Source organism: Dama dama, chromosome 5, assembly GCF_033118175.1.
Source record: "Dama dama isolate Ldn47 chromosome 5, ASM3311817v1, whole genome shotgun sequence".
Lineage (NCBI taxonomy): Eukaryota > Metazoa > Chordata > Mammalia > Artiodactyla > Cervidae > Dama > Dama dama.
The window spans coordinates 77,958,226-77,983,031 of record NC_083685.1 but is presented as its reverse complement, the minus strand read 5'-3'; the positions used below and the strand labels follow the sequence as shown (position 1 = coordinate 77,983,031).

At 49.8% G+C, this 24,806-nt stretch overlaps 1 non-coding gene across 1 annotated transcript; it reads left to right on the top strand.

The window, feature by feature from the left end:
* Positions 1 to 13,036: 13,036 nt before the first annotated feature.
* On the top strand, positions 13,037 to 13,109 carry TRNAF-GAA (transfer RNA phenylalanine (anticodon GAA)). Its single transcript has one exon. It is a non-coding gene; the product is annotated as a tRNA-Phe (tRNA).
* Positions 13,110 to 24,806: the final 11,697 nt, after the last annotated feature.

The following is a 24,806-nucleotide window of genomic DNA, read 5'->3' as shown; positions in this document are numbered from 1 at the left end:
GTCTGAACTTTAAAAAAAAAGTTTAGAATTCAGACATACATAAGCCACCGCTTTAACCATTATAAAGTATACAGTTTAGTGGCATGTAGTACATTGATGATGTTGTGCAACCATTATCACTATCCAGTTCTGGAACATTTTCTTACCCCAAAATGAGATTCTACGACCATTAGGCAGTCACTACCTGTTTGCTCCTCTCACCACCCCTTAGCAACCACCAGTCTGGTCTCTGACTCCATGGGTTTACCTATTCTCGACATTTCATGTAAACGGAATGATGCAATATGTGGCTTTTTGTGGCTGGTGTTTTTCACCGAGTATATGTTTTTACAAGTCATCCATGCTGGTGCTTATGTCAGCCCTTGATTCCTTTTTATGGCTGAATAATATTCCATTGGATGGACAGACCGCATTTTGTTCTCCCATTCATCAGCTGATGAATCATCTGGGCGTTTCCACTTTTCAGTTATTGCAAATAGTGCTGCTATGAACATGCACGTATATTTTTTTGTTTGAGTCCCTGTTTTCCATTTCTTTTGGTATATACTTAGATGTAGAGTTGCAGGGTTGTATGGCAATTCTATGTTTCAATTTTTGAGGAATCACCAGCAAACTGTTTTCTATAGTGGCTGTACCATTTACACTACACCATTAACAACGTATGAGGGTTTCAATTTCTCCACATCCTTGCCATCACTTACCTTCTGTTTTTTCCCCATTTAAAACATTTTTAATTGAATTTTACTTTTTAGTGGATAGAGCTACTTTACACTGTTATGTTACTTTCTGCTGTGCAAGGAGGTGAATCAGCTATATCTATACATACGTCCCTTCCCTCTTGAATTTCTCGCCCACCCCCACCCCCCATCGCACCCATCCAGGTCATCACAGAGCACTGACTTGATTATAGCCTTCCCAGTACCTGTGCAGAACTATCTTATGGTTTGATTTGCATTTTCCTAACAACTAATGAAGCACCTATTCACATGCTTATGGGCCATTTGTATATATTTTTTGGAGAAATTTCTATTTAAGTCCTTTATTCATTTAAAAATTCAATTGCTTTTCTTTCTGCTGTTGTTGTTGCCTCTGGTTGTCCCAGGTGGCTTGCAGGATCTCAGCTCCCCAATCAGGGATCAAACCCCAGGACACAGCGGTGAAAGCAGGAAGGTCCTGAGCACTGAACCACCAGGGAATTTCTTTTTGTTTTTGCTGTTGAAGACTGATGTCTTTGTAGCAGCTAAGAGCAGTGCTCACTAAAGGTGGAATCTTAACAAGTTACCAAGCCTGCCCTGTCTCAGCTTCCTCTTCTGTAAAACGGGGATAATAATGGAGCCTACACGAAAGGAGAGTGTGAGATGAAATGAGCTACTGGGCGCAGAGCTCTTGAAGCTCTGCTGGCACACGCGGCTTTGTGCCGTGTAACTGATAGCCTGCATTATACACGAGATGAAACTAACAATAGTAACTGGACATGGAATTACCAGAGATGAATCGCTGCTGGGAAGAAGACGAAACAGTGATGCAACAGCGAGTGACTGGAAGGCTATTTTCGGTTGGGTGGACAAGGAAGGCTTTTCGGAGGAGGTGACACTTGAGCTGACACCGGAATGACAGGAAGAAGCCAGCCAAGGGAAGATGCATGTACAGGAAGAACGTTTCAGGCCGAGGGAGCGGTGGGGCAAGACGGGAACCAGGCGGCCAGCTCCAAGGACTCCGCGGGAGACCGCCAGGGCTGCCAGCGTGGGGGCTGGGCATTCCCCGCCGGAGGGGCCTGCCTGATACTGAGAGCACGCGGGGACCTGGGCTCCGGAAGGCAGGAAACCGGGAGGCCAGGCCTCTGTGTACTAGCTGGGAAACCGGGACAGCTCAGCCCGTTGGGAAGCGCCTCTGTTTCTCTTGCTTAATGTGGCGCTGATTATGTTTATCTTACGGGCTTGCTGTGACGCTCAGATGAGATAAATTCAGAGGTGGGAGGGGGACACACTTTAGAAAATATTAATTACAGGCACGTGCAGTAGGGGGCGCTCAATTACAGTCAAGCTTAGGGCTTCCCAGGTGGCGCGGCGATAAAGAGCCCACCTGCAGATGCAGGAGCCATGGGTTTGATCCCTGCTCGGGAAGATCCCCTGGGGAAGGGAATGGCAACCCACCCAGTATTCTTGCCCGGAGAATTCCATGGACAGAGGAGCCTGGCGGGCTAAAGTCTATGGGGTCGCAGAGTTGGACACAACTGAGCGACTAACACACATATACACAAACATGCACACACACGTTATCCCCTTGTATTGGCCCAGAAGAGCATGGGTGGGTTTGAAAATACCTTTTCACGGGGACAGTCCTGGGAAATATGACCTGTGCTTTTCTGCCTCAGCATGGTGATTCTTGCAGTCCTTGTAACCTCCCTCCCGCCTTCACTGAAACTTCCTTCGAGGTTCATGAACCTTCTCTCAAGGCCCAGTCCGGCTGAGCTGCTGTTGAGCACCCCTCCCGCCCTGTGCGGGTCTGGGGCTCTGAAGGTGAATGGCATGGTCGGCGACTTCCAGGAGATTCAGTGCTGCCTTCTCCACGATGTTTCTTGAGAAGGACTGTGAGCTCCTTCCTGTGCCGCGGCAGCGATTTCTCCTCAGGGGATAAAAGACCTCAGGGAACGAGCTGGGATTTGGAGCTCTGGTCTCCTCCTTACAAGTATCCAGGGTGCAGGCTGCCTCGCAGCGGCCAGAGTGCAGTGAAGCCACACCGCGGGACTGAACACCAGATCCACCACTCACTGATTTAACCTCTCTAGGCCTCAGTCTCCTCATCTGTGAAATGGAGGTAATAGTACTTCACAGGATTGCAGTAAAGATGCAGTCTAGTTAACTGGGAGATAGATACAGCACTAGATGACTGCTTGACAGGTATTATGTAAATATTTGCTTATTAAATAAAATCAGTAAAGAGAACTGTGATGTGGGCAAGCCACACAGCCCGAGCTTTAGTTTCCTAATCTGTCCGTTGGGTGACTGTGGCTCCCGTGGGGAAAATGTGTGCCCAGGGCCTGGTTCACGGGAGCCCTCCACAGGGCCGGTCCTCTCCTGCCTTTCAGCCCTGGGTCCTGCTGGGCCCCTGGCGGCCTTTCTCACAGCCATGCACGCCACCGGGAGCAGCAGCAACAGGCCTTATCTGTAAGCCCAGAGCCCACAAGGGGACTTCTCGGCAGATGGATGCGCCGCGAAATCGGAGAAGAGGAGGATGGGGGCAGCGCGTGTGCGTGTCTGCGTGTCTCCCTGGGTGCGGCTGTCTGTGTCTGCGCCGGGGCAGCCGTGGGGGGACACAGCGAGGCCTCCCTGCATCTCACAGGCTGCGGGGAAGGAGCAGTCTCGCCCAGCCCGGGGCGAGGCTGGGGGGCGGGGGCACCCGGCTGCGAGGGCCCGGCCGGCCACTGGGGGTCAGTATGTCCCCGCCGCTGGCCGCTTTACCTGCTCGGGCCGGCGCCCACTGACAGTTCCTGACAGTTTGCAACATCTCCTGCCCCAACGTTAAAAAAGAAGAAAAAAAATTTAATTAATTAATGTATCTTTCTCCGTAGCAAAGAAGGGAGCCCAGACAACCGAAATAACAAGCCGACTCTCTTTGCTGGAAAACGCAGGAGGTGGTTAAACCGACCCGGCCTTCGCATTCCTGGGCTGAAGGAATTAAGAATCCAATTGTGGTTTCTGCTCTGGTTATCTTGGTGCCGGCGAGGGTGCCACGGGGCAAAATGTGCTGAATTCTCCCTTTTCTGTTTTCTTCCTCGGCGAGGAGGAGAGCGTTAATGCCGGCTGGCAGCTACATGAAACTGAGATGGATGGTAATGGGGTGTGTTAGCAAACAAGGGCAGGAAATAAAGTGTCATATTTTCTGGAGGGCCAACTGCTCCCCGGAGACAGTGTGGCAGCATTCTAGTGAGGAGACACTTTGAAGCAAAAAAAAAAAAAAAAAACAAAACCCTGCATAATCTTCTCTCTCTCTCTGTATGTGTCTCTGTCTCCTTCACTTTTTGGTGCCTCTCTGGTGAGACATAAATTCTGTCTTATCCCAGGGCTGGCGAACAGGCAAATAACTGGGCACCGAACAGAAAAAAAAAAAAAAAATCCCACACTCAGACTCCAGCTTCAATGTTTAGCTATTCCTTTGTCTCGGGTTGAGTCTGGAGATAAAGGAGACTTCAGGAGGTAGATGGACACTTCACCACTTCAGAGCTGCCTGCCTGGAAGCCCAGTCCCTGTGTGATGGTGACCCCCCTCCTCAAGCCCACTGATCCCCAAGCTGTCCGATGCCCTGAAGCTGGGCCCTTACTGGTGCTTCTGCACCCACAGGGGACACCCTCAGCCCCCATGCTGCACCCTCCTCACCCTCCTTCTCTGCACCGTCTTGATTTCTCTGCAAGGACCCGAGGCTTCCACGGGACTCGCGTCCCCACCCGCGCTGGCCCTCGTGTGCACCCAACATCACAGCCTCTCTGACCAAGGTGCTCTTTGAAGACCTCTCTGCTCTCTCCGCCCTGGTAGTCCTGGCACCTGGCGCGGATGTCTGGTACATTCTCCTAGGTGCTCGATCCATGTTTGTGAGTGAAGAACTGGCGATGTCCTGAACTGCGTGCTAGAGATCATAGAACCAATATGTACTGAAGACATTCTCTGTCCTAAATGTTTTGCACACTTTCTCTCATACACTCCTTGAGCCATCCCTGGGAGAAAGGAACTAGCACATCTGTTATCCTCAGCATTTCCATTTTATGGATTTGGAAGTTGAGCCTTGCAAGAGGAAACCGAGTTGTCCACAGCTGTGGAACATGGCAACCTCTGAGCAGAGAGGTAATTGGGCATCAGGGCTTCAGGACCTCTGCCTCCTTGTATGGACCAGTCCCTGGCCCCTGGTTCCACAGCATGGCACGTCGCACTAGCTAATTTGTTCGACTGTAGACACACTTGCTCCTCCGGGCTGGGGCCCTGCTTGCAGCTTCTCCATAGCCCTCAAGAGAGAAGAGACCCAATCAGGGCAGGGGGCGGAGTCCTCCAAAAGCAGGATCCTGGGTTCGGCTTTGGTTTGGACTGAATGGATCCCCATGGGGCCCAACTCTTCTGGACTGTGGGGCCAGGCTGCCTGGATTCAGACTTCAACCCTGCCACTTACTAACAGGGCCCATCACATAATCTCTCTGGGCCTTGGTTTGCTCATTTGCAAAAAAAAAAAAAAAAAAAAAGGGCATAATAGGAGCACCTACCTGTACACAGGCTGTGGGGATTGAATGAGGGGGTACAGTTGTGTTGAGGATGTGTGTGTGTTCAGTTGCTCCGTCATGGTCTGACTCTTTGCAACCCTGTGGACTGTAGCCTGCCAGGCTCCTCTGTCCACGAGATTTTTCAGGCAAGAATACTGGAGTGAGTTGCCAGATTCTTCTCCAGGGGATCTTTCACACCCAGGGATCGAACTTGCCTCTCTTGGCAGGCGGGCTCTTTAGCGGGCGCTGGGCACTCACACCTGCTATGTGTTAGTGGTTCTCATTTGAGACCCGGACACCAAATCTGTGTTATTTGCGGCCCCTCCTGAACTGCACACCTGTCCTTATGGTGGTCATTAAACGTCTGTGGGCCTCACCATGATCTTTTTTCTTTGAAAGGAGAGTCATTCCATTAAAAACAAACAATACGCCAACAAACTCGTGCCTTTGAGATCACAGGGGAGGGTGAACATTTGGCTTTCTGCCCGAGCCCCCGTTCACGTCGTGTATTCATATATAAATCAACAAGGGATGCCCATATAAGGTCTGGTATTCAACATATTCAGCGTATGGTTGCCTTGGGTGGACAAACGCTCACAATTAATGAAACCAGCCGGCTTCTCCGGATGGATATAAATACTCTAGGAAGAGAAACCCAAGACCAAAGGCTCAGGACACCCCGCGCTGGCGGCACCGGCTCAGGCTCTTCCTGTGTGTGGTGCAGCCTGACCCCATCCTCGGTCCTTCCTGAGGGCTGGGTGAACCCCCCACAGCCACATTTTTGTCAGGCTTCCCAGGGGTGTCACCAGAGTCTGTGCTCTCTAAAATCGGAATGCGTGCTGTTGAGTTTTCTTCAGAAAGGGCATTGAGAGGCATGAGGGCGGGGCGCCCGGGTAACTCTCATGGTTATCACTCGTCTCCAAGTATTCAGAGTACTGGCCGTATCCCTGGGCACTGTGCCAGCTCGTTCAAGACCCTGACACTGAGGAGAAGGTGGGCGAAGCACGTGGGGCTGGAGTGAAGAGGCTCCCAGGGCAGGGGGCACGCACAGAGGTGAGCCTGCACGGGTCAGAAGGCAGGGCACATGCGGCCTTGGTAGCCATGTTAAGGACGTGAGGCTTCATTGCTACCCAACCAGGTTCCTTCTGCCCCATGCACGATGAGCCAAAATGGCGAGACTTGCAGCAAAGAGCATTTATTCACAAGGCAGTCAAGTGAGGAGATGAGAGAACAGACCTTAAACCCACCACCCTGAAGGCAAGGGGCTCAGGGTATTTATAGGATAATGAATAAAGAAGCAGGGCAGTCTCAGACATGGCAAGTGGTGATTGGAAGAAGGTGGAATAATGTGGTTCTGGTGTATCTAGGCCACAGGTCCCTGTGTGTTCTGAGGGTGGAGTTTTTGGGTCCTTGATGTCAAAAGATCCCTGAGTGGACACACACATGCTCAGCTGAAGGGTTGGTGGTCCTATCTAGTCTTAACCAGCTCAGCTTGAATTAGACACAGCAGGCTCCAAGTTCCTGGAAAAAAGTTGGGCAAACATCTTATTGTTTAGGTTATGTTCTTCTTGGAGGACATACAGGTCTTCAAACAACTTTGATGAGTGAAGACAGGTGAGATGGATGGAAGCCACAGTTTCAGCCCTCCCTGATTATTCCTCAACATTGAGGAAGAGAGGCAACGATTGCTCCAGCTATTTCCTGAGGATAAGCGGCTTAGACCCAACAAGGGCTTGAGGGTGGAGAAGGCTTAAACAAGAGAGGACAGTCATTCTGGTAGTGTGACAAGGGATTCAGATTTCCTTTAGAAGGGTTTTACCTTACCAACATCACCACTGCCAAGCCACAGACAAAGATGATCACCCAAATTTCTTTCTCATAGCTTGCTTCCGTTAGAACTTGAGATCTGTTAGCGGTTCCCTTGCTGACTCAGAAAAGACAAGGTTCAAGTGAGCTTGGTCACAGTTTTTCTCCTGCAGCATGGTTTCCATATTCCGTTGTGTTCCTCATAAGGTCCAGTCCAGCAAGGATGGATCTGGTCTTCTGGATTTTTAATCTTCCAAGGTTTTAGCCCAGAGGTTCATTGTTTCCTCCTTTAAGAGCTTCCTCCCGCAGTATACTCTTCTGGAATGGTTGCAGGCTTTTTTTCTTTTTGCAAGACTGGAACAGAGGAGACTGCAGTATACAAGCCTGCCCTGGTTTGTACTTTGTGTCCGTTTGTCCAGGTGCAAAGGCAACCCTTTTGCTGCGTTCCTTGTGAAAGCCCTCAGCTTGGCCCTTCTTTCCCCTGTGTTAGGGCAGCTGCCAGCAGAGTGGCCTGTCTAATTCTCTGTTGTCCCCTGAACCTGGTCTCTGCTATTAAAAGCTGTAAAGGCAGTTTCAGCAAGCTAAGTCATGGGCATCCTTTAAGCCCCTCATTCACCAGAGTTACCCCCAGACCCTTGCTCAAAACCCATCAGCTCCCTCCCTCGAACAGGAACTAACATATACCTTTAGATCATATAGTTTAGACACAAAGAAAGCCAGCTATAGGAAGGGAAAAGCAGAAGCTATATGGAACGAGCTGAAACCAAGGTGGCCATGAATCTGACCTCCAACAGACCCCGAGTCTTACTCTCTGCTATAATTTTACTATATTAGCATAAAACATGACACCCCTCCTGGTGGCCATGACTGGCAGCCACAGATGAAAAAGGGGTGGCACCCCACTTTGGGGGAAGCCCAGCCTCTCTCTCAGGGAACAATGCGCCTGCCTACCACAATTAGCCTCCCGCCTCTCCCACTGTTCTTACTCCCTGAAAGCAAATCCCTCTTGCTTAAGGTGAGAAGCTGATTTGTGAACCAAGCTCTTGCTTTCCCATCTCTGGGTATTGCATAAAGCTTGTGCTGCTCTCATCTTAGCTTCCGTTTTATTTTTGGCTGCATGAGCCTGAATGGAAACTGAACCTTCAGAACCTCAGAAAAAGAACAGAGTAGGGTCCATGTGATAGACAACACTTCTATCTCTTACCGTTTCTTCTGTATGTTGGGGGTCACTCTGACTGATAAGTCATATTAACTACCTTTAAATTCTCTGGGACTGCAGCTCTCTATGTACTGCCTATGGGCTTTAAAGACCCTTTGCTGAAATTCCAAAGGGTCTTCATTTGACTTCTCTTTTACATCCTGAACTTTATTAAGGCTTCTTTGTTTTGGTGCCCCTTGTCATAATCCTGCAAGTAATGCAATGTCTATAGTGCTCAGCTTGTAGCCCAGCACTCCCATCCCAATCAGGATCCGCTGCTGGTACCTCTATGCTTGCTGCAGCCTATACCATATTGCCAAGGGTTTCCCTGTGAAGCCATCAGCCTCCTCCCTAGCTTCATCCAGCACCATTCTATGTTCTTCTGAAGTGAAGAGGGTATTTAGTGAGTTTTGATTATCTGTCCAGGTTGGGTTGTGGGCTGCCCACCCCCACCCCCCAAAAATAAAAAAGCTTTCCTATTTTCTTTGAATCATCTCTATAAGTCGTCATGTTGCTCTTCCGATTAAATTACTTGGAAGTTAATCTGGGTCCACTCCCCTTTTTCATCCCCATCAGCTGCCTAGTCTCAACATTTACACCCCTTCACCCAGTGGGGACTTGCCTTGATGGATCTTGCCCCATCTGAGTCTGGTAGCTCCCTGGTCACATGCAGTGCCCTAGAGGGTATGAGAGGGGGAGACCATTCTTATTTCTCGACAGCCAGGCCTGAGGCTGTGTCTCAGACACTGGCCATGAAACAGCAGCAACACCTTCCTGAGGGGGAGGAGGAGCCGTTGGAGTGTTCAGCTGAATCAACAGCAGTTCAGACAAGTTTCCTTAGAATCAAGTGAAACCAATTTATTTGCTTTCTTTTCCTGTTGGACTATAAGGTTACATCTTCTTTGCACAGGTTTATTTTGATACAATAACACGACTGTCTAAATAATGTTTCATCCCATTTTTCTTCCCATTTACAAAACAAATCTAGTTGCAGAGTTATACTGTAATTTAAGGGGCCATTTTTAGGCCACCTTGCTCCTGAGTCTAAAGGATGTTGTGACCATGCAGTGTTCCAGAAGATTAATGCCATCTTTTTCTTTACCATGGATTCGTAATCAAAAGTCGTTCAACTTGGAGAATACTGCCTAGAGAGCTGCAAGAGGAAACTGGATTAGCATTTCTCCTTGAAACTGAAGGGGCTTTGCTTCTAGGTGGTAGCAGCAACAAAATCTTTCTAAGAGTTCTTGCTTATAGTCACCAAGAAGCTCAATCTCTAATAGCCAATTCTTAACAGTTAAGACAGTCAGACACAGACAAACAAGAACCAAACAGCAAAACCAAGAACTAGAGCCCTGGTTCTATAGAACCCTGGGCCTTTAACCCAGATATGGTTTGCCTCAGCAGCAGTAATCTTTGATGTTGTCTGCCAACAGCCTGGTGGCTGGACCCCGACCCACATTTTGGTGAAGATTGAGAAAACAATCTAGACATAGGTGCATTTCTTTAACAAAATTACTCTCCCAAAGAACATCTTCCAAACCTCGAGACCCCCAAACCCCCAAACCATCTCTTTGCTACAAAGCAAAGCTAAGCACTGAAGGTCAGTGGCCCCTTGCCAGGAAATCTAGGGGATGGTCCCTGGAACAGATGGACCAGGCAGCTGCTTTTGATACAGGCAAGGGGCCAACAAAACACGGGCAGAATGTCTGTCTGGTCTTACCTTCTGGCTGGCTTGCCAAATGCTGGGCTGCAGAGGTTTGTAGCAAAGGGAGAGTTTATTTGCAAGGCAGCCAAGCGAGGGGATGAGAGAACAGATCTCCAGTCTGCCTTCCTGAAGACAAGAGACCCAGGGTATTTGTGGGATAACAAACGGAGAAGTGGGGCGTCATGAGGTGTGGGGGAGCAGGGGGAACGGTGCTGCAGTGACCATGGTTGGGAGCGGGTGTGACTAGCTCACAGGCTTCTGCGTGTGCTAAAGGGGGACCTTCCAGGCCCCTGGTGTCAAAAGGTCACTGAGCTGATGCTCACACACGCCTAGTTGAAGGGTGGGAGGTCCTGCCCAGTCTTAACCAGCTCGGCTTGAATTAGACGCAGCTGACTCCAAGTTCCTGGAAAGTAACTTGAGCAAACATGATACTGCTTAGGCTACATGTTATTGCTGAAGCTCCAATACTTTGACCACCTGATGCAAAGAGCTGACTCATTGGAAAAGACCCTGATGCTGGGAAAGAGTGAGGGTGGGGGCAGGACGACAGAGGATGAGATGGTTGGATGGCATCACGGACTCAATGGACAGGAGTTTGAGCAAACTCCAGGAGACAGAGAAGGACAGGGAGGCCTGGCATGCTGCAGTCCACGGGGCCATGAAGAGTCAGACACGACTGAGTGACTGAACTAGAACAAGGCTACATGTGCTTGGAGAGCATTGCAAGTCTTAAAACAATCTCAGTGAAGGCAGGAGAAATGAATTTAACCCATGGTTTCAGTGGCAAGGGCTATAGGGTGCAGCTGAAGGGTTTAAGCAAGGAAAATAAGCTAAAAAGATTTACATTAAAATTGATGCTTGTCACTGTGTTGCGGATGGAAGGACTAGAGAGAAGCAAAGGTGACCCTGAGAGACCAATTAGAAGACTCCATAGTTGGATGGGGGAGAGACGTGGGTACCTGTGGGAGCGTGGGAGGGGTGGGGATGGAAAAGATCACTTCTACAAACATTTAGGTGGTAAAATTGATAGGGCTGGGTTTGGGGAGAAAGAGGGATCACAGCGGACTCCTGGGTTTTGAGTTTGAGCAAAGGAGTGGATGGTGGAAGAGAAATGGGTTTGGGGCAGAACAGATTGCCTATTCTACTTGGACACGTTGAATGTGAGGTTCTGTTGAGACATCCAGGTGGGGAGGAGCTGGTAGGGTCTGGAGTCTGGAGTGCAAGCAGATAGTGATACAGACTGGGAGTCATCGGCCGTGTAGGTGGGGTTTAAAGCCATGGAATGGATGAGGTCGCCCAGACAAGTGAGCGGGTCAGGGCTGGAATGGGGAAAGTGAGCGGTGCTCAGGGAAGTGGAGGAGGCTACAGACAGTGAGGCGGGGCTCCCCTGTAGCTCCGTCTGAGATGTGTCTGGGTAACCAGTCTTAGCTGGCAAACTATTTTTGGTACTACTGTTGCTTTGGAGGGCTTCCCTGTTGGCTCAGGGGTAAAGACTTGGCATGCAATATAGGAGACATGGGTTTGATCCCCGGGTCAGGACAATCCTCTGGAGGAGGACCCACTTCACTTCCCATCCTTGCCAGGAATCCCGTGACAGAGGCGCCTGGTGGGCTATGGTCCATATGGTCGCAAAGAGTCAGACAGCAGCTGAAGTGACAGCATGCGTGTGTTCCTTTGGAAGAAATAGCTGTAACATAGGCGCTTTCAACCACATGGTGAGAATTTACTGTCGTTTCTTAATCTTCTCGGGGACCCGCCTAGACTTTGTTGGGATCTTAAAGTCACAAGTCCTTTGCCACTGCTTTGCTTTGCTGAAATTCTTCCCACCTGATCTTGTTGGAACAAAGACCTCTCTTGGGTGCTTGTTCTGTCTGTCTCTTGTGGTACTTCGCCCTAGGCAAGGTGGGATTCCAGATCAAGGAGAGGCTGGAGAGGGGTCCCCCTCTCAGCTGGTGGCCTGTCACTTGGGACTAATGAGTGGTAAAAGCTGCTTTGGGGGGAAGGGTACCTCTGGAAGAGCTGACCATTTAAACGCACGATCCAGCCCTAGGCTTTCTCTTACTCTGTCATTCCCAGTGTATTTGATGTCCTCCGCTGGTAGTGTGGGAGATGACTTTTAGATAGTAGATGGACATGACGTGGTATGTGCTAAGTTGCTCAGTTGTGTCCAACTCTTCGCGACCCCATGGACTGTAGCCCACCAGGCTCCTCTGTCCGTGGGTGTTTCCAGGCAAGAATGGGGTTGCCGTTTCCTTCTCTAGGGGATCTTATTAAATAAGATAAAATCAGAGAGTGATCCATTTCTTTTCAAGCCTGCTTATGGAAAGAAGAAAATCACAGGATGTTTTAATTTCTTACTAATCTTTCCTTTTACCAAAAAGTGAGCAGGCATGTGGGGCCAGACAGAACCTTCAGTCACCCCACTGGTTAGTGTTATTTGCTTTATTTTCATTAATTTTTATCCCCCTTTCCCCCTTTTTATGGCCCACAATGCTGGTTTATGTTCACAGTCTAGTGCTATTCCTGTGGATTTCCAGTTCTCTACCTGGTGGGGTTATTTGTCACCTCAGGGCCTCCCTGGTGGTTCAGACGGTAAAGAATCTGCTGGCAATGCAGGAGCTTTGATCCCTGGGTGGGGAAGATCCCCTGGAGAAGGAAATGGCAACCCACTCCAGTATTCTTGCCTGGAGAATCCCATGAGCAGAGCAGCCTGGTGGACTACAGTCCATGGGGTTGCAAAGAATTGGACCTGATTGAGCAACTAACTTTCAGCTAAGCTGGCTTATCCTGATTGCTGCAGTAACAATGTAAAAGAGTGTGTGTGTGTGTGTGTGTGTGTGTGTGTGTGTGTGTGTGTGTGTGTGTGTGTGGCTGCCTGGGCTCTTCATTGTAGCATGTGGATTTCCCTGGTTGTGGCGTGAAGGTTCTTTAGTTGCAGCAGGCATGCTTATACCCCACTAAGATATGAGATCTTAGTTCCCCGACCAGGGACTGAACCCACATCCCCTGCATTGAAAGGCAGATTCTCAACCACCAGACCACCAGAGAATACATGTATTTGAGTAATTTCACAGTTGGAGTGGCCAAAATAGCTCAGTTGGGAGAGCCTTAGACTGAAGATCTAGAGGTCCCTGGTTTGATTCTGGGTTTTGGCCATGTGTCCTTTTTTGGGCTTCCCTTATAGCTCATCAGGCACCTCTGTCCATGGGATTTCCCAGGCAAGAATGCTGGAGTGGGTAGTCATTGCCTTCTCCAGGGGATCTTCCCATCCAGAAATTGAACCTGGGTTTCCTGTATTGCTGCAAAACCTCGGTTTGCAGGGGACCTACTGGGGTATAAGCTGCGGCTTAGGTCAGAGGGAAAAACAGGCTCTGGGCCCATCTGCTGGGCTAATTAATGCTGGAGACAGGATTCTCATCTGCACATTGCTCTTGGCCCTGACGTGAATCAAAACCCTTCACTCTAGTTTCTCTAGCTCTAGACCCTCCCCTCTGCCCAAGGACAGAACCCCTGCAAAGGCCCAGGGGAAAGATAAGAGACTAGGCCCTGGCGTCTTTCTGCTTTCCAGTGAGGCCTCATGGTGAAGTCCCCGGGGCCAGGGCTCTCCTAGTGCATTCGTGGGGTGTGTCCTGCTTCTGTCAGGGACTTGGAGTTTCTTACTCCTGCAAATCTCTTCCTTCTTGGAGTCCAGCCCCAAACATGTGTGCTCCTCTTGCTTGCCATGCCCTATAGGCTGCAGAAGATAAGTTTAGAAGCTATTCTTATTTCCAGGATATTTGAGGACATTTCAGGTTGCTTCCCTCATAGCTCAGTTGGTAAAGAATCCACCTGCAATGCAGGAGACCTGGGTTCATTTCCTGGGTGGGGAAGATCCCCTGGAGAAGAAAATGACTACCCACTCCAGTATTTTTGCCTGGAGAATCCCATGGACAGGGGAGCCTGATGGGCTATAGTCCACGGGGTCGCAGAGAGTTGGACATGATTGAGCGATTAAACCACCACAGCTGGAACAAAGTTACGACAAAATATCTGAAGGTGATAACCTACCTATGTGGCAAGATTTCGAGAATGATGGATGAGATTATAGGATTTTTTTTTTTTTTTTTAAGAGGCTGACCTAATTAGTGTGATGAGCTGTCCTGATTTTCCTGGGATTGTGTTTCTTGGATGTGGTACTTTCAGTTTTAGAACGGAGAAGTCCCGGGGAAACTGAGATGAGTTGGTCAGCCTGGTTTTAAGTGAAACAAACAGATCATCTTCTCTCACTGGTCTTAATCAAAGTGGGGGCAGTGGCTGGTGCACTCATTAGCGTCTCCAGAGGTTTGGGGTCCAATGAGGGAGTCTGGGGGTCTTTGTCAAACCTCTCCAACCCAAAGAAGTTTAACTCCCTCCCACCAGACAGATGAGGAAACTGGAAAGGAGGAGACTGACAGGTTTGTTCCCAGCAGCAGGGGTTGTAAGTGGCAGATTGGAGAGCAGAACCACATCTCCTGACTGTCAGATCTGGTCAGGTTTTCCCCTCCTGGATCCCCTAATCCTGAGGGAAATCAACCCTGAATATTCATTGGAAGGACTGATGCTGAAGCTGAAGCTCCAATACTTTGGCCACCTTATGCGAATAACTGACGCATTGGAAAAGACCCTGACGCTGGGAAAGACTAAAGGCAGGAAGAAAAGGGGACGACAGAGGGTGAGATGGTTGGATGGCATCACTGACTGAATGGACTTGAGTTTGAGCAAGCTCCAGGAGTTGGTGATGGACAGGGAAGCCTGGCGTGCTGCAGTCCAGGGGTCACAAAGAGTTGGACACGACTGAGCCACTGAACTGAACTGGATTCCCAGCTAGAGCTCTTTGCTCTATTCTGCTGTTCCCTTCCTAGCCTGTTTGCTTTCAGATGCCTCTATAGTAACATTAAAACAATGAACAGTTAGATGGCATTTGTTAAGTGGGAGACATTGTCCTAAGAGCTTTCTATTAATATACTATATTAACCAGTACTCTAGATTAAATTAATGTGCAGTATAATAAACATTAACATTATATAACATATCAATTATAATTGGAGAAGGAAATGGCAGGAAGGAAACTCCAGTATTCTTGTTTGGGAAATCCCATGGACGGAGGAGCCTGGTGAGCTACAGTCCATGGGCTTGCAAGAGTTGGACATAACTTAGTGACTCAACCACCACCAATGCCATCAATTATAATATATATATAAGTCATATAGAATATATGTTAATATTATATTATAGTCTATAACACATATATTATATAACATAATATAATATGTATTAATTATATAATATAAAAATAATATTAATCATTGATCCTCACACCAATCCTATGAGGCAAGGTATTATTATCCCCCTTTAACCCATGAGGAGATAGAGGCATTGCCCAAGGTCATCAATTAGTACTCGTGGCAGGGGCAGGATTTAGAACCCAGGCTGTCTGGCTCAAGAGGCCACGTGAATAACTGCCAAGCTCCATGGTGCTCTGTGCTACTGTCCTTTACCAAAGCAGCCCAGGAAAGGGCGATGGGGCCCAGAGGGTGGGTCACGTTTATGTAGAAAGGGTTTAGGTGTAGGCTTCGTGAGAGCTGAGCTTGAATCTTGGTTCCAGCATTCACTTGGAATGCCTGGGCTATGCTTTAATAGGATAATAATAATAAAAATATCATATCTGTTTCTCATTTCTCGGCTAGGTCATCATAAAGATCACACACAAGTAAGTCTTGGGGACAGGATTCTGTGAAGAGTAAAGCACAAGACAGATATAGTTAGTTTTGGTAAAACGGCAGCATAAAGAGATGCTTGTTAAAGGCACGGTAATGACGGAAAAGCTCAGTGTGAAAAGGCAGTGGGGAGGGCTTGGCAACCCACTCCAGTATTCTTGCTGGGAGCATCTCATGGACAGAGGAGCCTGGTGGGCTATAGTTCTTAGGGTCCCAAAGAGTCGGACACAACTGAAGTGACTTAGCACGCGTGCATGGCTAATGACAAAAGTTTGGATCGAAAGTCTGGATGCTGGTAACATAACTGGTAAGCACTCAGTCTGTATGTTGAATGGACAAATGAGTGATAAGATCTGGAGATGAGAACCCTGAAAGAAATTGTGGGCTAAAGCATACAAGCCTGGTTTAAAAAAGAGAGAGAGAGAAAGGACAAAAAAAAGAGAAAGGAAAACACTTGCATCTTATTGTTATCAGCTGCACACAACAGGTGAAGAACCCGGGGCGTGGAGAGCCCAGCGACTTTCGGGGCATCCGCTGGCATCTCCTGGGATGCTCCCCAGCCCTGCCCTGCCCTGTGGCAGACACTGGGCAGGGCCTTGACCTCTTGACCTCTCTGCACCTCCTCTTCCTTCTCTCGCATGCAGAGTGGAGAGGCCTGGATGCGTGAACCCCGGGCCAAGTGATCAGCCCAGCGCCTGGCACCTGGGAATCCCTCGGTCAATATTAGCTATTATTATTAGTGGTGGAAACCACTTTTTAAAGTGAGCCCACACTCGCCGCCTGGAAGGTGATTGTATTTCTCCACTGAGAGGAGGGAAATTGGTTGGTCAGTAGCTGGGAAGTTTCGCTCTGCTTGCAGGATCCCTGTGACCCTCTCTCGAGGCAGAGAAGAGTGTTTCGAGACCCCTTGCAGCCTCTTCTGGATCCCAGCCCCTCCTCTGCAGTTGAGTGTCTTTCTGCCCATCCTTTACCAGCTCGCCGCTTCAGGGAAGGGCTGCCAGATACAGGGATGAACTTTCCCCCGGATTCCTTCCTACCTCCCTTCAGAAGCGAAATGCCGCGGTGCTAACAAACTGTCTTTCAAGTGACCAGAGGCCCAGACCGTGGGCCGCTGCCTGCTGGCCCGAGCGCTAGCTTCCCCTGGTTCCGGGGGCAACGGCAGCCAGTCCCAGCCGCCCCCCATCCCTTCCCCTCCGTGTTATCTATGGGGATTGGGAAACATTATCAAAACAGGCCCCATCTGTTCCTGAAGTCGTGGAAGAATACTCGTGTGATAAATTTACAGGGCGCTGGAAGACCCTCTAATTTTCTGGGAAATGACAAGGCGTCTGTGGCCACCTTGTATAAAACTTCCTCTTTTATCCCCAAGTTACATGCCTTGGACTATTTACTTGGAGTCTGAGGGTGTATTTACCATTCAGGCAACATCACAAGCCGTCAAAGAAATCTACTCAGAGTAGGATGTGTTGGGTGTCTTGCCTTTCTAAAAATGACACTCAGCTCTTTTTTTTTTTTTTTTTTTTAATAAATCTTTTTAGGCGTTATGTTCACAGTGTAAACAGTTCAGGAAGGACGCGGCTAGGGAGTCAAAGTTCAAGTCAGGGCAGATGTCCTGAACAGAACCAAGACTCCATCCAGCAGCTCTGCCGAGACAGAAGCCGGTTAGATGTCGGATTCCCTCTGGGCGGTCTTCCTGAGCGGGTATTGCTCTATCGATCAGCTGCGGGAGCATCTCGAGTGTTCGCATCCCGAGTGCGTCATTCAGAACCAACCCTGGGCAGCCACAGCGAGGAGAGGATTTGCCAGCAGCTGAAGGAATGCTTTGGGGGAGAGGTGGAAGGACATGGTTTTCCAAATTTAGAACTCACTCACATTTTGTGGGTTCTGACACTAATATTGAACTTGAACATAAAGTCCTGGCAAGATCCAATTTCCTGATTCAAAACAAGCTGCTCAGGGAGCCCACTAAGGTGCCTGGGAAGTGCTCTTTCTCTTACAAGACAGTTTGTGGACTCAAGTGTGAAGGCTCCAGGACCACGATGATCCTGTTTCCCTTAAAATCCATGTGGCTTTTAGAGTGAAGCGGCTGTGGGGTGTGCAGAGGCGCAGAAAACACGGGAAAAAAGCGCTTCTGAAGTTTTGCGGACCTGAGGACATTTGAAAATTGGTTTGAATCCTTCTGCCAGGTCTGGACAGCCCACGAATCTTGCAGACTTTGTTTTTGGTCTGATGACAGATCCTCAACAGGAGCTGTTGGAGAACAGAGTAGGTGTGGCCTTCCCACACCCCTGGGGACACAAGAGCAGCCTCCCAGGGGCCCTGTTGCCCGTTTTTATCACAAGGCTCGTCCCCAGGAGTGGCTCTGTCTGGTCTCATACCCACTCCCCAGTGGGCTGGAAGGCAGACTGCTGCCTTGTAGTGACTTTGAGCTTGAGGTTCCCACAGCCTCCGGATTAGGACTGAGTGACCCCATATGTCTCAGCCCCTATAAGTTCTCGGAATTCTCTTGCCAGCTTATCACCTCCTGGCTTCAGATCTCTCAGCAGCAGCTCTGCAAGCTGAGATTCAAGCCCAAGGTCCTCAGTGGGCCCCCGGCCCCTCCTGGCCCACCTTCCCGCCTCTGTCCCCAGAGTCAGCTTCAGCCCCGTACACTTGACGCTCCCGCTCTGCGGACCCACTTTTGTCGCCTCTAACTCACCATGCCCACTCTGGCTTCTCGTCCTCGGCCCTGTCCTGCTTGAAGTGTCCTCAGCTGATCTGTCTCTTCCAGGAGTCTTTCCTGGAGCCCAGCCCTTGCTGGACACCTTGAACTTGCCCTGCTGCTGAGCGCGCCGCTGGCTGTATGGTCTTCCCCCTTCCTGTGAGTCAGAGCGCTTATCTTCACCAGGTTCTGGGGAGCCGGCCGTCCCGGGGACGTGTCAGGGTCAGGAGTGAGGACTGGACGATCCCCCAGGGGTCCATGCCGATCGCCGGGCTTTGGGGAAGTGGAGGGTTGCTGGGGGCAAACCAGTAAGGCGGTGGAAGGCCGTAGCATATAAGATCTACAGCGTCACCACATCCATAACATTGACGCTGGGATCATGTTTCCTAAGGAGAACTAGTAAAGGGGCTTAGGGCTTTATGCCCAGTGGCTCAAGGCCGTACTGGGATGACACTTAATAAACAAGCATGGGGACAGGATCAAGACGAAGAAAGTAAGAATCTGGTTAAATTGTGAGGAAGGAGTCTGGATTCATGGAGGTTGTGAAACTGGGGATTTGTAAGATGGGGAATGCTTGTCTGTCTTTCCACTGGACTGTAAGTTCCCTGGGGGTGGGAGGTGTGGATTACTCATCTCCGGATGTCCAACGTCCAACTTAATACCTCGGGTATAGCACACAGGGCTCAGTGAATACTTATTGGGTGTAAGGGTGGATGGATGGAGGGATGAAGGGAGGGATGAAAGGAAGGAAGGAGGGATGGATAGAAGGATGGATGGAAGGGAGAATGGATGGATGGAAAGAGGGAAGAATGGATGAATGGCTAGTTTTTCTAAGGAGGCAGACTGCAGTCATCTGCCCTAGATGCCTTTTCTTATCCTGCTCTGCTCCCTTCCTGCTACCTTGAACTCATCCTTTATAACACAGCATCTGGGGCTGAGGGAGAAGTACAAGCAAAGGCCTGGAAGTAAGAGGGAGCAAGGCCAGTTGGGAAACTGTAGGAAGGTGTGTGTGGTTGGAAAGTACATTTCGAAGGAGAGAGCAAGGGTGGGTGATACAGCTGGAGACTTTTAATCACGGGTCAGGCTCTTGAGAGTCCCTTGTACTGCAAGGAGATCAAACCAGTCAACCCTAAAGGAAATCAACCCTGAATATTCATTGGAAGGACTGAAGCTGAAGCTGAAGCTCCAATACTTTGGCCATCTAATACAAAGAGCCGACTCAATGGAAAATACCCTGATGCTGGGAAAGATTGAGGGCAGGAGGAGAGATGGTTGGATAGCATCACCGACTCAATGTACATTTGAGCAAACTCTGGGAGACTGTGAAGGACCAGGAAGCCTGGTGTGCTGCAGTCCATGGGGTCGCAGAGAGTCACTGGAGGGTGGTCTTTCTGAATTGTCAATTCTGCCCGCAGCACGGCAGGTAAAATCACTTTGTAGTTCGTGTATTTCTGAGCAACTGAACAGCAACAGACTATAAAAGGACTCCATCTCTGGCCCTTTGCCTGAGAACAGTGAGACCTGTTGAAGTGTTCTGTGCAACATCACTAACAATTGCATTCCACTTTTTTTGTCTACCTCACTTTTCAAACAATGCTTAGAACTTCCCTGCCAGGAACACCCTGGAGCAGAGCTGTGAGCCAGAGCAGGAGCGAGTCAGCTCTGCTTCACCAGGAAGCACACCAGGCCTGGAGTCAGACAGCCTGAATTTCTTTAGACGCTCACTCTTTCGGTTGCCAGCTGAGTGGCGTTGAGTCCCTTTCCCTTGTGCCTCAGTCTCCTCACCTGTGAAATGAATAAGATAGAATGTACCCAGGGCTCTCTTCATGGACATGTAGCTTGTGCAGTAACACAGGATTCCATCCTTACAAGGATCCTGGCCTTGGCTTAATGCTGTGCTGCCACCGTATTGAAATTCTTCTTAATTTTTAAACAAAGAGGCCCATATTTTCATTTTGCACTGGGCCTCACAAATTATGCAGTTGGTTCTGAATCTACCTCACAGAGATGGCATGAGAATAAAATAAGATCCAGTATGTGAAAAGTCTTTCCTGGGTTTTTTTGGCTCTGTGGCTCAGCTTGCGGGATCTTAGTTCCCCAACCAGGGAAGTCCTATGAAGAGTCTTAAAAGGCAATAAAGCACTAAGCAAATCTTAGGTCTTACTGATATTATCCAAAGCGATGTGATTATTCTGTTTATCCATCCTCCTGTGTGCCAGGTGCTGGGGACAAAGATGATCGAACCCAGTCACTCTCCTCAAGGAGCTCTGGGCTATTGAGTAAAGGGCAAAGCTGGAACTTGAACCCACGTCTTCAGTACGCAGTCTGGGGCTCCTCTACAGTAAGCCATTTGCTTCACTGTTCTTTTAGAGTCTTAGTGCCCAAGCTATCTTCCCTGTCTTCATGGCGCCTGGAATAACATTTTGTACATACAAAGTGTTTTAGCCATTCAGTCTTATCAGACTCTTTGCCACCGCATGGACTGTAGCCCGCCAGGCTCCTCCGTCTATGGAATTTTCTGGACAAGAATACTGGAGGGAGTAGTCATTCTCCTTTCCAGGGTATCTTCCCAACCCAGGCATCAAACCTGTGTCTCCTGCATTGAGAGGTGGATTCTTTACCACTGAGCTGCCAAAGTGAAAGTGAAAGTCACTTAGTCGTGTCCAACTCTTTATGACCCCATGGACTATACAGTCCGTGGAATTCTCTAGGCCAGAATACTGGAGTGGGTAGCCGTTCCCTATCTTCCCAATCCAGGGATGGAACCCAGGTCTCCCACATTGCAGGCAGATTCTTTACCAGCTGAGCCACAAGAGAAGCCCAAGAATATTTGAGTAGGTAGCCTATCCCTTCTCCAGGGGATCTTCCCAACCCAGGAATTGAACTGGGGTCTCCTGCATTGGCGGGCAGATTCTTTACCACTGAGCCATCAAGAAGCCCAGTAAATGTTTATTCAATTAATGAATGCATTTGAGACAGTGACGTGATTATGTTCCAAGCATCCTTGCTTAAATGTCCTTTAAGACTTCCTGTCACTTTCAGGATAAACCCCAAACCCCTTGTCTTGGCACAAGGGCCCCTGTGGTCTGGCTCCTTCCTCCGTCTCCAGCCTGTGCTGCTGATGGGCCTCCGGCCTCTGACGGACACTCCTGCTTCTTTCAGCCACTCATGTCTGCCATGCTCTGCCTCCCCAGGACCTTGGCACTCGATGTACTTTGCCTAGTTACCCCAGCTCACAGGTCACGTTGCTTCCCAAGCTCGACTTTCTTGGAGAGGCTTTTGCTGAGCTCACCAACCAGACCCCCCTTCTCCGGACGGTCTCTCACCACCCAGCAAGCTGCCCCACGCTTTCTGCAGGCGCGACCGCGGATGCCGCGTGGTTCTGTCAATGGCGGCCTATCTCGGGTGCCAGCCAACCGCATGTGGCTTTGTCCCCTGCAGTGTTCCCGGGGACTGGCGCGGTGCCTGTCACAGCGTGGGTGCGCAGTGAAGTCTGGTGAGTGTGTGAAGAAGCACGTAGTGTTCGCGAATTTCATGCCTGGGGGGTCTCTCCAGCACCACAGGCCAGGGCCGTATAAGAACTACAGAAGAACGATGTCACGGGCCCCGCACACTGTCTGCACCACGTGTCCACTGCATGGAAGGTGAGATCGAGGCTCAGGAGGGTTAAATGATGTCCCCAAGGTCTCAGGTCTTGCCAGCGGCAGTCTGGGCCTGAGGCCAGGACGGGTTAACGTGGACATCTAGGCTTTCCTTCACCACCTCCTGTAGCTCTTACGTTTTCCCTGATCTGCCATTCCCCAGCTAAGGATCCTGTAGGCCGGTGCTACATACATACATGTGAGCTGTGACATGTGACACACGGGACAAACGTGGGCCAGACTGTCACAGGTTCGGGGACCAGTCCCGGCTGTAGTCTTAATCTCGGAGTTACCCTGAGCAAGTCAGGTTTGATCTGTGAGCCTCATATTCTCAGCTTCAAGGCTGAGGATTGACCCTCGCAGTCAGCATCTCTCCTGGGCACTGCCTCTGGACCCCTGTGGTCAGCGTCTCCTCCTGGCACTGACTCTGGACCCCCATGGTCAGCGTCTCTCCCGGGCACTGACTCTGGACCCCCCGCAGTCCTGTGGCGCTCTGCCCGCTTTGGTGCCTGCTGGGCTCTCTGCCCGGAGCATCCTCCTCCATCTTCATGGGCCGGCTGGCTCCTGGGCACTAAAGTTTCAGCTTAAGTGTCACACAGGGGCTTTGCCCACTCACCTGAGCCATGCTGGGGCCACGGCAGTCACTCCACTGCCTGGTTTGCTGCATTGCACTTGTCACCATTTGGAAAAAAAATTGTATATACATGTGTGTGTGTGCTAAATCACTTCAGTGGTGTCCGACTCTTTGCACCCCTATGGACTGTAGCCCACCAGGCTCCTCTGTCCATGGGATTCTCCAGGCAAGAATACTGGAGTCGGTTGCCATTTCCTTCTCCAGGGGACCTTCCCGACCCATATATATATATATATATATATATATAGTCACACACAAATATACATTTTAATCTATTTGTAATAAATATTAAAGTTCTCTCTCCGTATCTACCCATGTATGTATCTATCTGTCTCTCTGCGGTTGTTCCTTCGCTTGCGAATCTCCTGTTACTCGGATGTGATGGGGAGCAGGGCAGTGGGCTGTCTCATTCATGGCTGCACTTCCAGCTCTTGAGAGGAACACAGTGAATATTGACTGAAAGCATGGGAGGGTCAGTTGAATGAGTGAGCGACTAGTTCTCAGGAGCACCAAGGGCAGGGGTGTAGCAGGGAGAGAAGGTCGGGCGCGATCAGGACCACCGTGGTCAGAAGCTCAGCACCTGCCCTGTAGCTCACGGAGTAGCGTGCACAGTACATAGTCATCAGAGTCATGGACTCATTTAACCAAACCGGTCACAGCGTCTGCCCTGGTGAGGCAATTATAGTGCTTGCAAAGCCAGTAAGAATTATCCTGGAGAAGGTGTCCCAAACCCAAAACAGCCCAGATGAAAGGACCACCTTCTAACATGCCTCTAAACCCCCTTTCTCTTCCTTTTACCAGAGGATGTCAATGTCCCACTGCTGAGAGACGCAGCTTGTTTGAGTCTGACCATGTCATTTGGGGAGTTTGTATTCAAATTTTAGGGGCATATCCAAAGCTCTCAGATGCTTGTGTAAAATCTATAGCTCCCCAGGAGCTCTGAGGGTTCACATCTACTGTTTTAGGAGATGTTCTCCAATATGAAGAGCATACACTCTCTGTTCCAGTCTGCCCTCCCCCCACCCCCCAGCCCCCTCCCCTCCCCCACTCTCCACCCTCCCCTCCCCCCACCCCCCCATCTGGGTTTACCTTTTGCTACTTTAGAGCTGTGCAGGGACTGCAGAGAAATGGATTTTGTTTTACATCCTACAGCTGTTACAAAACTAGAGAAACCCCACATGCTTAGAATAGTAAAATGGCTTTTCAGGCTAAGAGAATTCTCATTTAGAATTTGAAAGTCTGGAGCCTGCTACACGGTTGAGTTGACCTATCTCTGAAAAATAAGATAAAGAAGTAAACTGTGATGCTTCATCCTATGCCTGCCACGCCCACCTCCTTGAGAGTCTGATATAGTTGCAGTCCTGATCTGTTTTCTGGACTCAGCTCTAAACCCAGAAAGGCCAGGGATCCCTAAGTGCTTAGATTGGAAAGTGCTTTCTGGGATAGGAGGAAGAGGCTTGAGAATTTATCACCTCTCTCTGCCTGCCCCTGGGCAGGCCCGCCATCCACCACCCTAAGTAAGGAAGCAAGAAGCTACAAACTTTGCGAGAAGGCGACTTCGCAGTCTCTCAAGGAGCCCCATTCATGGCCCAAGAGGCCTGTGAAGGCGGGAAGTCGCTGCTTGGGCGGACCCACGGTTCTTACGCTACATTACACCGTGTTGATCTGCATGAGTCGGGTTTTCCTGGATGGCACCTATTGTGGGCTATCCTGGGGCCAGGAAGGTAAATGAGCTGCCTTTAAAGGCACGTTTCAGAGGAAATCTGTCTTCCACTGTCTAATGGCCGGAGTATTCCTGCTGCTGGAGCCTTTGAAGATTTCCTTGGTCGCCAAGGATGCCTGCCCCACAGCAGGGAGGCTGCCCGAGTCCCCCAGGATCCTGGGGATGGTCTCTGAGGCGAGGTTTAGATGAGGCGCTCTGTGCTCTATCCTAATCCTTCACCCTCCTGGGGGGCCAGGCTGAGAGTGTTCTTAATTTCGTTCTTTAATTGCTTTACTAACCTCCTGGCTCCATCTCATTCTTCATGCCTCTCTTTAGGATACCCCCGGCTGCTCCAGGCTGTTCTCAGCCAGGCGGAGATGGAAGGCACGTTCCCTTCTTCTGTTCACTCTGACCAGGGTTGGCTGGTTCTCCTTCCTAG